The sequence below is a fragment of the Triticum urartu genome, chromosome 2A (assembly GCF_056163025.1).
Source record: "Triticum urartu cultivar PI428250 chromosome 2A, HENAU_Tu73, whole genome shotgun sequence".
NCBI classification, from domain to species: Eukaryota; Viridiplantae; Streptophyta; class Magnoliopsida; order Poales; family Poaceae; genus Triticum; species Triticum urartu.
This window is the reverse complement of record NC_141874.1, coordinates 47,810,896-47,825,894: the sequence shown is the minus strand read 5'-3', so window position 1 is coordinate 47,825,894 and position 14,999 is coordinate 47,810,896. Positions and strand designations below refer to the sequence as shown.

Here is a 14,999-nt window from a genome sequence, read left to right as displayed (position 1 = left end):
TATTGGGATGATTTTAATTATTTAAGTCATATTGCAATCAATTTAAAAAAACCTCCATAGACATTGCATGATGATTTTAATTATTTTAGTCATATTCAATCAATTTCAAGAATATTCAACAGAGTTTTCACAAAAATTCCAATTAGTTTAGCCATTTTAAAATTAATTTTAGAGGTAGTTCTTACAGGTATAAAATGCACATTGCTTGAACATAGTTTAGAAATACTGGGATGGAGGGAGTATATTTTATAAATGTTCAATAATTGTCAGGTTCAGAAACATCCAGCAGTCATGCCACCCCAAGTTCAACTCTTGTATTCACATTTTCATAATATACTCCCTCTGTTCCATAATTCTTATTGAAAAGTTGTATTGAAACTCAGAGAGATGTTATTTTCGGTAATTATCTTGTTTGTTGTATTTGTATTGTAATAGTGTTAATATAGCTCATCGGTCTTAAATTATTTGTACACGGCCATACTGCTCCACTAAACTAGGAATGCTGGCGGACGACATCTGCCTATGTTTGCATAAGTTTTGAACAGACAATGTATTAGTTCATTAGCTCAAAAATAGAAAAATAAAACAATGTATTACTCCCTCCGTTTATACAAATATAAGATGTTTTAGATATTTCAATGTGGACTACATCACACTGAAACTGTCTATATACATCTGACTATTTAAAAAAAACATCTTATATTTATCAGCGGAGGGAGTTGTAACCTTCGGCCATAGCTGACGTACACAGAAGATACGGACATGTCCGCCTGCATCCCTATGCTTGCTAGGCCGCTACACCAGGTAGCGAAGTCGTTGGGTAATCCCGTTCGGTGAAACGGATTGGAATAAACACATGCCTGTACTTTGTTTACAGCCATCCGATTAGGAACCGACGGTCCTAATCCCCAACACGTGTCACCACCCCAAAAGAACTGTCCACCTCCGCGTGACGCTGACCATTACAACTCGGAATCTCCTCGAAAGGAGGAGAAACGTTACAAGTCTGAATCATATGGCAGTTCAAATTAAAACTCCTGCAACGCGGTCGTGCCCTTTAAATCTCGAGCTACCTGCCGTGAAAGAACTCGCACGAAAACCAAGGAAAGTCGTTCTGCTCGATCGCCGCAGCGCTTGTTCCGACGATCATGGGGCGCCGCGGATCCGCGAGCGGGTGGCTCGTCCTCCTGGTCGCTATTATCGCCGTCTCTCTGGTCCCATCGTGCTCGGCCGCTGAGGTAATGACCAGCCCGACGGAGTGGAGCCTCCACCTCAACCTGCCCACCGGCGTCACCGGCGCCGAGAGCCTGGCCTTCGACGCGCGCGGCCAGGGCCCCTACACCGGCGTCTCCGACGGCCGCGTCCTCAAGTGGGGCGGCAGCTCCGTCGGCTGGACGACCTTCGCCCACCACGCCAACTACAGGAAGTTCCCCATGTGCACCGTGCCCGTGGCGCCGTCCGAGGAGACGGAGAGCCTGTGCGGGCGGCCGTTGGGGCTCGCGTTCCACCGCAAGTCCGGCGACCTCTACATCGCCGACGCTTACAAGGGGCTCATGAGGGTCGGCCCCGACGGCGGCGAGGCTGAGGTGCTGGCCACCGGTGCCGGTGGCGTCCCGTTCAACTTTGTCAACGGCATCGACATCGATCAGGTTACCGGCGATGTTTACTTCACCGACAGCAGCGTGACATATCCATGAAGGTACTTACTTACAATGAGCACTAATCCAGATCTCTTCTGGACGCCAAAATTCCAAGTTGGTAAAACTAAAATTAAAACTAATGATCCATGCAGGTTTAATACGGAAATCATGATGAACGCCGACGCGACAGGGAGGCTGCTCAAGTACGACGCGGTGACTAAGCAGGTCACCGTGCTCAAGGACGGCTTGCCGTACCCCAACGGCGTCGCGGTGAGCTACGACAGGACGTACGTCGTCGTCGCGCACACGGTGCCGTGCCAGGCACACAGGTACTATCTCCAGGGACCAAAGGCTGGCCACTACGAGCTGCTCGCCGACCTGCCGGGCTACCCGGACAACGTGCGGAGGGACGGGAAGGGCGGCTACTGGGTGGCGCTGAACCAGGAGAAGGGGCGCCCGGGCGCGACCACAGCCCCCGTGAAGCACTTAGTCGGTGTCCGGCTCGACGGCGGCGGCGTGGAGGTTGAGGAGCTGACGGCGGCCAAGGGCGTGACGCTCAGCGAGGTGACGGAGAGGAAAGGACAGCTGTGGCTCGGCTCCGTCGAGCTCGATTATATCGGCCTTGTTGCCTAGTTACATTACTAAGTTTTTTATTAGAAGATTGTCATAATGTGGTCAGTTATGTAGGTTAATTTGTTGGTGGACATAATTAAGCTTGTTTTTAACAGACATTCAGAAACAATATTTGGGTTCGTTTTCTGAGTTCTCTTTGTTCTCAATCTTGGGTGGAAGTTTATTTTCATGGGAGACGATGGCATGAACATATCGTGTGGCAGTGTGCGTGCACGTCGTAAAACTTAATCAGTTTTGCTAGAACTCATCTAGATGAGATATAATTTGGTCTCATTCATCTTTTATAGCCATTGAATGTGATGCTATAAGATGCGTGTGTGCTGACGTGGATGTTATATGTTCTTGTTTTCTAAGTGAATGAGACCAAATTATATTTCATCTAGATGAGTTCTAGGTACTCCCAAACTTAATACACGGACCAAGTTCGTTCAAAAGTCCAGTTAAATAGCTGGATCGAAATTCTCTCAGTTCCCTAGATCTATTGGGCGAACCAAGGCCGAACGCTTCGTCTTCCATCGAATGACAACAGTGGGATAAACCAGCAGAAGAAAAACCGCTCCAGCAAGGAATCAAATAGCCTAATAACCACCTTATCCCGTAGTTATGGTCAACCAGATGTAAACTAAGTTATCCTATCCTTTTGACCACCTGTTAGTAAAATGCACTTTATATGTAAGTTGCATGATTTTCAAATTTGGGCCAGTCTATTTTCTAACCATCGATTCTTTTGTCAAGATTTCTGCTATTCTTTTTCCCTCTTTGTGTTGTTTCCAGTGGCGGAGCCAGAAAATATGTAGGGGGGGCCAAGTGCTGCTAAAACATATTGGAGAAGGCCAAACTATTTAAAACATGATTTTTAGTAGCAAATTATGGCACTGTTCATAGTAAACTAGTACTAAATCCCTGATGTTAGGGGGGGGGGGGGGGGGGGGGGCTGCTGGTCCCCTGTCTCCGCCACTGGTTGTTTCATGGCTTTTGGGTTGAATTTTTGACTTACCCTTGTTTGGGGTCTATCAATTTTCTTATTGAGCTTGAAACCCGTTGCCTGTTTTTTTTTCTTCCTCTATTTTTATGTGTTTTTGCTTTTTTAGTTAGTTTTTTTTCCTTTTCCTTTATGGGTATTTTGGGATGTTGGATGAGTGTAAATGTATACACACAAGTACTATACAATATGTGTGTTAATTATACTAGAGTGCACAAATTGCACTATTATATGTTTATTCTTTGCATATTATAAAAAGTGCAATTTGGTTGCAAAGTTGTGTGAAAGTTTCCCTTTTCTTTCATATTTTTCTTCTAAAAGGGTAATACCAATGCCACCAATTCAGTCTTCGAAATGAAATTTCATTTTATTTTGTTTTATTTCATTTTATTTCTTATTTAAGGGTAATACCAATGACACTAATCATTCCTTCTTAAAAACTTCCTATTTGCAAAAATTCCACTAATTCATGCAAAAGCCAAATAGTAGTTGAACTGCCTATATATTCAAAAGTGTTACAAAAGATCGAATTGTGAATAGACTTATCTATTTATACATGTGCAACATCAAAAAATAGTCGTTGAACTGCCTATATGTTAGCTATGAATCATCTACCTTATCATAATATTCCTTTGTAAAATGGGCGTGCATCTATACCTATACCTATTATTAAAAGAATAAGTGTTTCTTACCACAGTAATTTAGTCTATTTATCGTCTGTCCTACTCGCCGGTCCATTTTCGTATGCCGGCCTCGCTCGTCCGGTTGTAAGTCACATGGGCCATTGAATTACTGTTATGGGCCGGTGAAAAAGTTGCCTCTTATGCATGTGCTAAAATTACTAGTAAGCTGGTACGTGCATAGCACGTGCAAAGTTTTAATTCATGTGTTTCGATGGAAATAAGTCTAAGAAATCAGCCCTCTTTGTGTGTGTGTAAAGCTCTTGTGATAATTATTATAATGGGATAGTTTCATTAACCAGTAGTACTACAATGGGGTTCAGATGCACTTTAATGGGATAATTTTTTGTTCCCCAAAATTTTTTTTATGTATTTTTTTAGAGAAAAGGTTGGGCCCTGGCCTTTGCATCATTAATTACTATGCACAAAAGATTGAGAAAAAGATGCATTTGAAGCTAGTGCCTGCTCTAATCACAAGGCTACTTCTAATGAGCTACTAATTCTGCCATATCATGTACAGTTCGGCCTAGAAAATCTCGTGAAGCCTTTGGGACAGGCAGACGCTATCGCCTAAGCATCCATTAAAATACTATCTTATTTCAGCTTCTAGAGCCATCGTTCTGCCTACACAAGGTCTTGCAAGTACTGTTGTCCATGTGACCTACAGTGAATGCCTCAGGAGGGCCTAGAATTTTCAGGAACAAAGCGAGATGATACACTGGTACTGTAGAGGCGAATCCCTTCACTCTGAGCCATAGGATTGACCCTCATCAACGGCTCAAGTTGCTTCTCAAGCTTAGGATTCAAAATTTCAAAACTCATACACTATATAGTAGTAAAGATGTATTCCTTTTGTAGTTAATAGTCACACACTGCTCCTTTCAATCAAATCATATCAACATATATACGTTCATGATTTGCAAAAATCAAACAAGCCAAGACACCAATAAAAAGAGGATGAGAATATGGGCCATCTTTACCCTAGAAAAATAAAGGTAAAGAAGATGCCTGCTGAATGGCATGACCAATCGAAAGTTGTGAAAGCGGAGAGGAAGCAGGGTGGGATTAGGGTTAAGGGATGCAGGTGGGCCGAGGCGGGGATTCTGGCTGGGTGGGTTGGGCTGTTGGGGAAGGTTTCCAAACAATTCCCGAATGACCCTAAAAAAAACAATTCCTGAAAGGGCTAAAATTGCACGTGGATCATTCGAAGTTTGGGCTTTTCACTGTAGGCATTTATATTTTAAATCCTTGTGGTGTAATGATGGCCGCTCGACGCGACCCTGATGTTGTTGGCTGTAGATTTTTAATCTTTCTCTGATGAAAAACGGAGGATTTGCACGATGCATCTCTCTGTTGCTTTAGTTGGATATAAGTGCTCCAGTTGGCTAAAATTAAATCGGATTATGGGCTATGTATGGAACAATGTGTCAAGAATTTTTGAAGAACTGTCAATTTTTAAAAACATTGAACATTTCTTAGATTGGGGAATATTTTTAAAATTCTTGAAGAACTTTCCAATTTCTTGAACATGTTTTGAATTTACGAACCTTTTTTTAATAGAACTCATGAATACTTTTTTAGTTATCCATATCAACACTCACGACCTCAAAATATGGAGTCTCGCGGGTCATATATGAAGCGCAGTTTATAAATTATGGTGATCTGGAGGCATATGACGACTCTGCTAGAGTGCTATTTTGGGCCAAAATCCTCATACGGACTGTTATTATGTTGAACGGCCTGATATGACGAGTCTGTTAGAGTGCTATTTTGGGCAAAAATCGCCATACCAACTGTTAATATGCCATCAGCTTGGTATGCCAACTCGGCTAAAATTGCTCTTACACTACTATCCACAAAGCACAATACCGTTGAAGTGTAACCAAACACTTTAGCTAGATTTCAGTCGGCTGAATTTTAGTTTCATGGTCAATCGATTTTCTGACCCTTGAATTGTGCTTTAAGATTTGTGTAGCTTTTCTTTTTTCTGTCAATTTTTGCTGGTGGTGCTGTTTGGATTCGATTGACACCTATTCTGGGTCAGTCGATTTCCTGCTTGGCTGGATTTTTGTGTGTGTATGCTTTTTTCATGTGTTTACTTTTGTTTTCTGCACGTGTATGCTTTTATTTTTTTATTTTTCTGTTGAGTTTTCTTCTTCTTTACGTGTATGGTTGGATGTTGAGTGCGTGAAAATGTATACATGCAAGTACTACATGTACAAATTTTGCTTATTATAAAAACTGTATTTTTTGTGCTAATTGTGTGGATTTTTTTTCATTTTGTTTATTTTTTAAGGATAATACCAATGCTAATTGTTTTGTGCATTTTTTCCTAATTAAATACATTTTTATATTATTATGCGTAAGTACTCCCTCCGTCCGGTGAAGAGTGTACATCTAGATTTAAAATTTGTCCATAAAAGAGTGTACTTCTATCTTCACAATGCACTTTAAAATGGAAAAAATACTTCTCTCTCATCACACGGTAATCAAGACCAATAGCAATCTACACATGGTATTTTTAATTTCTATATGCACTTAGTTCATTGAAGGGTGGGTAATTAAAGAGGAGAGAGATAGTGGCTTGCAGCTTTCCAATGCATTTTTTACTCAACTTCATAATTTGTCCTATAACTTCTAGATGTACATTATTCACCGGATGGAGGGAGTATGCATAAAAGTACAATACAATACGTGTGTAAATTGTACTAGACTGCTAAAGTTGCATTATTATATGTGTATTCGCTGCATATTAGAAAAAGTGCAATTTCAGTACAAAATTGTGTGCAAGTTTTTTATTTATTTTCTTTCCTCTTAACAATAATTCCAATGTCGTTAATTTATTCTCTCTTAGAAAACTTTATTTGTTTTATTATGTTTAGTTTTTAATTCATTTCAAGTTTTTAAGGACGATACCGATGCCACTTATTTGTTCCTTGTTTAAAATTTTCGTTTTTATGTAAAATTCACTATAATATGTTTATTCTTACACAACTAAAAAAGTGCAATTTATGTGTAAATTGTGTGCAAATTGTATCATTATTTTTTTGAATTCCTTTCTTCTTAAACGGTGGTACTAATGCCACTATACTTCATTTCTTCTTAGAAAAACTTTTTTTTGTGTTTGTAAGTAAGTATACGCGCAGGTATGATACACCATGTGTGTAAACTATAGTAGAAGCAAAAAATTGCACTGTATATGCTTATTTTTGGCATATTAGAAAAGTTCGATTTTAGGGCATACTTGTGTGCAAGTTATTTTTTAATTTTATTTCTTATTAAAGGGTTTCATTTTCCCAAAACTTCATTAGTTTGTTTTGGTTTTCGTTGTTATATTTTCTTTCTTCTTAAAGGGTTTTATTATTTCATTGAAAACTTTATTCTTTTGTTTTAGTTTTAGTTTTTGTATTTTGTTTTCTTAAAGGGTTTCATTCTTCCATAAAAAACTTCATTATTTTGTATTTGTTTTAGTTTTTTGTTTTCTCTCTTCTTAAAGGGTTTCATTCTTCCCTAGAAAACTTCATTATTTTGTTTTTGTTTTTGTTTTTTTATTTTCTTTCTTCTTAAAGGGTTTCAATCTTCCCTAGAAAATTTGATTATTTTGTTTTAAATTTTTATTATCTTTCTTCTTAAAGGGTTTTATTCTTCCCTACAAAATTCATTATTTTGTTTTCATTTTAATTTATTTTATTTCTTTAACGGTGATACCTTTCTTTTTGCATATTATAAAAAACGCATTTTTTGTGTAAATTGCTTGCAAATTTTACCATTACCTGGTTTTTATTGCCTTTCTTCTTAAAGGGTACTGTCAATGTTCAGTTTTTTTTTACATTCTTTCTTCAAGGGTAATACACGGGCCAGGGACTCCACCGGCACAGGAGCATGCTCGGCTTGGGATTCAGCAAACACGTCAACCAACTGACCCGTAGGCATTCAACTGAAATGAGTTTGGGCCAGTCGACTGACCCAAAAAGAAGTCAGTCAACTGACCAGTAGCCGCTCCCGTAACCAAAACCTCCTTGATCTGCCCTCCCACCAGGCTGAAAACACGCGTAATTGGCCAAGGCTGAGAGAATATTGGAGCATGCACCCTTGGGTACGTCGTGTTGAACTAAAAGAAAATGGACCTGTGTGTGTTTGCAAGGGAGGGGGTTGAGGCATGCTTACTGGACTATGAGTGTTTTATTTTTCTTTCGTTGGAACGCACGAACTTGTTTGCTAGTTGCCTATCAATATACGGATCACAACTTCATGGCCAATTAGCATATAAACATATTCACTAGGGTCCCATGGGCATTACAGATAATTTACAGCCGAATCTATAGTTTTACAGTTGTCTCAACCAAACAGCTTTCAGGTTTTCCGCAGCTTGAACTTGAACTTCATGGCAGCTTTCTCGCAATTCACATCTCACAGCAGCTTTGGCAGAATCCCTAGCTCAACCAAACACAATCAAAGTAAGTAACATGGGCAATTTTGCAAAGCCAATCTTGAAAGTGGCAATTTTAAGAAGCCACGTATTGAAAGTGGCAAATATCCGAGAATTGAATATTTGCCACTTTCAATACGTGGCTTCTCAAAATTGTCACTTTCAAGATTGGCTTCGCAAAATTGCCACTCTGCTCGTTGGCTCCTTGATTAGCATGCCACTTCCCTCCTTTTATTGATTTTCCTTTTTCTCTTTCCATTTATAAGCACTAGAAAAGACCATACTACGCCTGATGCTATGTACATGTAATATCCACATCCTAATTGATCGTAATTGATACTTGAAGCAGACGAGAGCGTACCGGCCGTCGAGAATGCCGTGTGTGTTCCATCACTGATCTCTTCGACGCAGAGTGCCGCAGATCGCTTGGACGTCGCATGCCGCCAATCTTCTCGACGCCCCGTGCACTGCGTGCCGCTGATCTTGCCGACGCCGCGTGCATGGATTCTGGACGGTATCATGTCGAATCTAATCCTTGCTTTTGTTCAAAAAGCTGGAGCAATTGATCTCTCGTTGCAAGGCTCGTTAACAAAGCTCTACATCATGTGAGGTACTGAATCTGTGAAAACTACAATCGTGATTTCAAACCTGCTCCCCTGCTACGTGAAACGATAGCCTACATCTACAGTTCACACGTACAGTTTGCATCTAATTCCTGATAGCCTGGATCTAAATCAAGAAACGGAGGGAAAGGGGTCATTGCTATGCTATCTGGCAATGATGGCTTCCAATTTGTATCTAATCACATAACAGAATATGTGGGTAAACTTCTCTGCATATAACACAGCGCCCAGAGGAACTCCTGCTGTCCGACAACAGCCTCTCCGTGGCCACGTGCCCATCTCCGTCCGCCTCCTCTTCCGAGCCAAGTGGTCAGGCGACCGGGACGAACAGCGCGAGCACCGAGCAGGCGGCCGGCCTGAGCGGCTATGGCGCGTGGGCAGATAGGGCGAGCGGCGATGGCAAGTCTGGCGGAGCGAGCAGCAAGCAGCCGAGTAGCGCGGGCGACGACGGCGACGAGAAATTGTGTGGCTCGTTCTCCGTGGAACACGAGAATAACATATGCATATGTATAAACTCAGTACGTGTACATAGCATTGGGGGTAGTATGGTCTTTTCCAATGCTTATAAATGGAAAAAGAAAAAAGAAATCAATAAAAAGAAGGGAGTGGCATGGTGATCAAGGAGCCAACAAGCAAAGTGGCAATTTTGCAAAGCCAATCTTGAAAGTGGCAATTTTAAGAAGCCACGTATTGAAAGTGGCAAATATCTAATTCTCTCCTATAAGGCTAGCCTTCATCCTCAAGGGAGCTTTGTCTGATAGATGGAGGCTTGTTCGCCCTCCATCTAGCTGTCCCTCCCTCAGAAGCTGGCAACGGCGGCGTGATACCTTTAGGAAGGGAACGACGCAGACATTGTCGCCATCGCCAGCCTTGGCAATAACCAAAAGCAGGTTTTCATCCAGATCTGTTCGAAAATCTTCATCTCTCGTGCACGGGCCGCCGCCATCCCTGCCGGTAATCTGGAGGATCCAAGCCGCCGCTGCCAGATCACAGCAAGGAGAAGTCCCCTCACCGAGACCCGCCGGCCGAGCAGGGGAGGCCGAGACCGCCCGCAGAACCAGATCCGCGATGGATCCGTGCCGGCGCTGCCGCCCTGGAGCCAACCCCACGTGCAGCCACCACGGCCTGGTTGCCCGTTCTCGCCGCCGTCTGGCCGCCCCACCGCCCGACGCGCCCTCGCCGCATCAGCACCAAGACTCCGCCGTGCCGCTGCATCTCGCGCTACAGCCGCCGAGAGGAGAAGAAGAGCCCCACCGCCGCCGACGCGCACCGGGCTTTGCCCGGCGGCGCCTTCTGGCGGCCGGAGGGGAGGGGATGGTGTAAGAGACGGGCGCATGGTGAAGGCTAGGGTTCCCCCGCCGCCGCCCGCGAGAGCGACGCGAGGTACGCGAGGAGCTCATCCACACATACGAGTAAAATGCAGTTGATACGAGGTACATTCTGATCAGTACTGGTACGGCGAGAGCGCGGCAGCAAGCTGGGAAGCGATCTGACCGCCAGCCACCCCGGCCGGGCCACCGGCAGGATCCATGTCCTTCCGTTCCGCTGCCGCGCAGCGTTGCGAGTCCAGGCGATGGAGGCAGCAGTATGCAGCAGCATGAGCCACGGAGGAAGCGAGCGAGGCACGTATGGGGCGAACCTAGGGGCAAGCATCCGTTGGGTAAGGGGGTGGGACACGTGCCGCCCGATCCTATCAGGTACTCACAGATCCTTTCCCGTACCCGTCGTCTGTATGCATCGATCCTGCACCTGCAGTCGGAAAGATAAGCTGGATCGGTGTGGAGTACGTACGTGTCCGAGTTGGACTATCTCTCCATATTATATATGGCGCGGCTATGTATGATATGAACGATCCTCAGGTCAGCAGGTAGGAATCGCGCCAGCCACACGCATTGGAACAGTATAGATCGTCCAGCGTTTCTTTCAACTCGTCGGCCGGCGCGAGAGGCAGGCAACGTACGACATGCCGCTGCCCACACCTACACCGTACGTGCACATCGCTTCGCCTCATATTTTTCTGCTATGTTTCGTGAGCATCTGCTCCGTCGTAATTTGGTAGGGAGGTGCTTGTAGCGGGTTCAGTTGAAAACACAAACAAGAGCATCCTAAACCCACAAAAAATTCGATACAAGTTTTAGAGTGGTTGGACTTTTTTAGAACCGTTCGTTGATGTTGATCTAACGGCAGACAAATACGAAGTACTGGGTAGTACTCCGATGAAAGTACGCGAAAGTACTAAAACGAGTGGGGCCGGTACTCGTGACAAGGTGGGGACGCGTTTTAATCTAGGGACAATTTAGTCCTAGGAAAATGTGCACGCAGCGCCCCTCTCGTCAAATGCATAACCGCCGCCATAGTGCTACACATTCCACAATTACTCATCGGCGGCCATCTCCTCCCTCTCCTCCAAGTCCACCGCAGTCATCTCCTCCTTCTTGCCGCTGCAACTTCGCTCCACTCAGGCAAACCCCCCCCCCCCACCCACCCCCACCCCCTCTTCGATCGAAGCAAGAATCGGCAGATCGAGCTGATGACCGGCGGCGAGAACACCGACTTCGTGCAGATCGCCGGCGGCGACCAGGTCAAGTTGGTTAGGTTGAGGGAGATCCGTTCTTGGTTTGACAACACAAGGCAGATGAGCTGGACGGCAATGGCCACTCTCAAGAAATTGACAAAGAAAGAGAGGGCAAAGCTTTGCCCCCCGCCCGCACAACCGATTCACAAGATCGAGATCCTCCTCTGGGCGATGGAGCAGGCCAATTCGTCTAGCGAGTGGACCAGGCGAAGGTGGTGGGCGTTCAGATCCAGGGTAGAGCTTCCACTGGATCAGGAACCCACCGTGCACGAGGTGTCGTTGCAGATTGTGCAGCCTCCAACCGAGTCACCGGACACTCCGAAGCGCAAGATGAGGAGGACAGTGGTCGCGACCTCGCTTCCCCGCCATTCTCCACGCTTCCCTCGCCGCTCTCCTCGTCTGAACGGCGGCGGTAGCTATGTTTAGAGTAAGCTTCCCCACTCCTCATCTTCCTACTGCTCGTGCTTACATCGTGGTGATACTGATCGTAATAGCTCAGAAAGGGAGTGCTAGATGACATTTTAATCTCAATTAATTGCATGAATATTTGAGTATATGGATTTGGAGGATGGATTATGATGTATGTGAACCCTAGGCATCATATGAACCCTAGGAAAAATTAGTAATGTTCTAGTGGTAGACACTGAAATATTTCGGTACACACCGGTAGGCACTAAAATATTTCGGAACTGCCCTAGGCAAAATTTGTAATGTTGTAGTGGTGGACACTGAAATATTTCGGTACACACCGGTAGGCACTGAAATATTTCGGTACTGCCCTAAGCAAAATTTGTAATGTTCTAGTGGTAGACACTGAAATATTTCCGTACACACCGGTAGGCACTGAAATATTTCGTTACTACAATTTCAGTACACACCGATGCACACTGAATTATTTCACTACTGCAGTTTCAGTACACACCGGTACACACTAAAATATTTCAGTACTGCAAATTCTATACAAAGTTGGCATTTTGTCATTTATTTGTGAATTAATCCATGCATCATATGGCCTAACTTTGTACATGAGTTTGGGTTAATTTCATGTCTATTTATTGTTAAAATTATTGTCATGCCATGAAACACAAGACAAGTCACTGACCCAAGCTTGCAAAGATGCCATATCAATGTTGCTGATATGAATATGCATGTTTTCATCAAGTCTTGTGTCTGAATTAAAACTGAGCATTTTTTCTTGATGGTATCCATGGATCTATAACTCCTATGAATTTGCTCAAGTTGGATGTTTTGTTCTCCATCATTTGTACTAGCATTCCGTGCGATTAGATGCCATGACAAGACCCCTGGCATATTTATTTTCTTGCCTCCAACATCCCATGTGTGTTTTGCAGGAAAAAACCTGGAGTTCACCAGGCTGGCTGAAGTTGTGAGGCTGGGAGGCTGATGGTGCTGCTACTGGCTGATCCTTCTTCTTTCAGCTTCTGTTCGTCCTTTCTCAAGCCGTTGGACCAGGGCTAGTTCCCTATGTGCTGTTAATGTATTAAGTAGTTCCTTCGAATTTGTAGTATTAGTTAGTTTGAATGTGGAAGTACCTTAATTTTTAGGAACGAAATGTTGCTATGTATGACCAAGGGTTTGATACCTTAATCTTTGGACAATTAGTTATGTGAACTGTTGGATGTGGCGCACAACGAAATGCCTCTACCATTGATACTAGTTACACATTTCGGTCCAATTAGAGACCAGCCACTACCATATAGAACAGTTAGCATTTCATACTACAACCTGGCACGTAGAAAACATCACACAGTGGAATAATCCCAGCGAGTAGACCATTTATTACTGAAAACATCACAACATGTCAGAAGTGTTTTAAGCATTTTATCATTGCAAAAACCTTAGAAAATCCATACAGAAAAAACCGATTTATTTTAAGCGGTTGTGTGGATGACAAGGGGACCCACTTGTGAGACCGATAGCAATTGATGGCAAACCACAGGAGGTGCACGACCGCCATGTCCCCACGTGGAATGGGGACGGCCGGGTGGGTGTGTCAAGTCAAATCGGCACCCGCGGCGCCTCGGTAACTCCAAGAGGCAGGATCAGTGCATTTCTTCCCCAAATCGGGTAGAAAACCCTCGTCCTCTCCTGAACCTAACCACCCTCTCTTCCTTCCTCACCACCTCACCACCCTCTCCTCCTTCCTCACCACCCTCCTCCCTTCGTACGTCTCCCTCCTCCCTTCCTACGCCTCCCTCCTCCTGTCTTCAACCGACGATGAAACACGGCCGTGAAGATGCGGCGGACGAGCCGGAGGCAACCATCGGAGCAGAGCAATCTGCTGCCGTAGCTGCTGCCGTGGGTGGAGCGGCTGAGTCCGCCGTAGCGGCGAAAGCTGGCGGTGCAGCGACCGATGTGCCTGCTCCCGCTGCCATCGCAGCCGTTGAGGCACCCGTCGGCGAGCACAAGGTCGGGGAAGATCTGGAGGAGGAGGAGATGAGAAGGCTGAAGCGCCAGGTGCATGACGAAATCGAAGAGCTCTACGAGGAGAACGCCATAAAGGAGTTCGACGTAGATTGCAGGAAGGGCAGCGACTTCGAGGAGGATGCCATCGACGAGCTATCTGAGGTATTACTCTATTTTTTGCTCCGTTTTTTCATGCCATTGGGGTTTTTCTTGTTAACTAGATGAGCATCAATTTCACTTGGGCGTGCTAGTTGTACGTATGTAGGATTGTAGGGATCTAGCATAGATCTTCATGTTGGATCTGGATTTATAAATCTAATTCCAGCAGATACTCTGGTTTTTTTCATGGCATTGAGGTTTTTCTTGTTAACTAGATGAGCATCAAATTCATTTGGGCGTGCTAGTTGTACGTATGTAGGATTGTAGGGATCTAGCATAGATCTTCATGTTGGATCTGGATTTTTAAATCTGATTCACATTCTGATTCCAGCAGATACTCTGTTTTTTTTCATGACATTGGGGTTTGTCTTGTTAACTAGATGAGCATAAGTTTCACAAGGGATACATTAATGAAAGAAGTGGGGTAATGAACCCAAATACAAGAAAATGTTCATGGCAGGGATACATTAATGAAAAAAGTGGGTTAAACAATGGATATATGGCAGGATTCTCATAGCTATTTCTAGCGATCTCATGTGCCACACCATTGGCTTCCCCAGGACAGTGACAAAATGTTGCAGTTCCTGATTCATTTTAGTTTATGTAGATGAATTAATTTGCACACATGTTCATAGATGATTAGTTTGCACACATGTTCATAGATGATCCATTTGCAAATTCTATACAGATTTCCATTTTGCAAAGGAAGTGATTGCTCCCTTAATAATTATGGGCTGACACTACATATCCACTGGATACCAAAAAATCAAAACATTTCATCTAGCCAATTTTCCACAGTATGTTATCTAGATGATCACAGCCACATCTCTCATCAATATGAGCAGTGAGAC

At 44.0% G+C, this 14,999-nt stretch overlaps 1 pseudogene; it reads left to right on the top strand.

Moving 5' to 3' along the window:
* Positions 1 to 1,122: 1,122 nt before the first annotated feature.
* Positions 1,123 to 2,360, top strand: LOC125534876 (protein STRICTOSIDINE SYNTHASE-LIKE 10-like; annotated as a pseudogene).
* Positions 2,361 to 14,999: the final 12,639 nt, after the last annotated feature.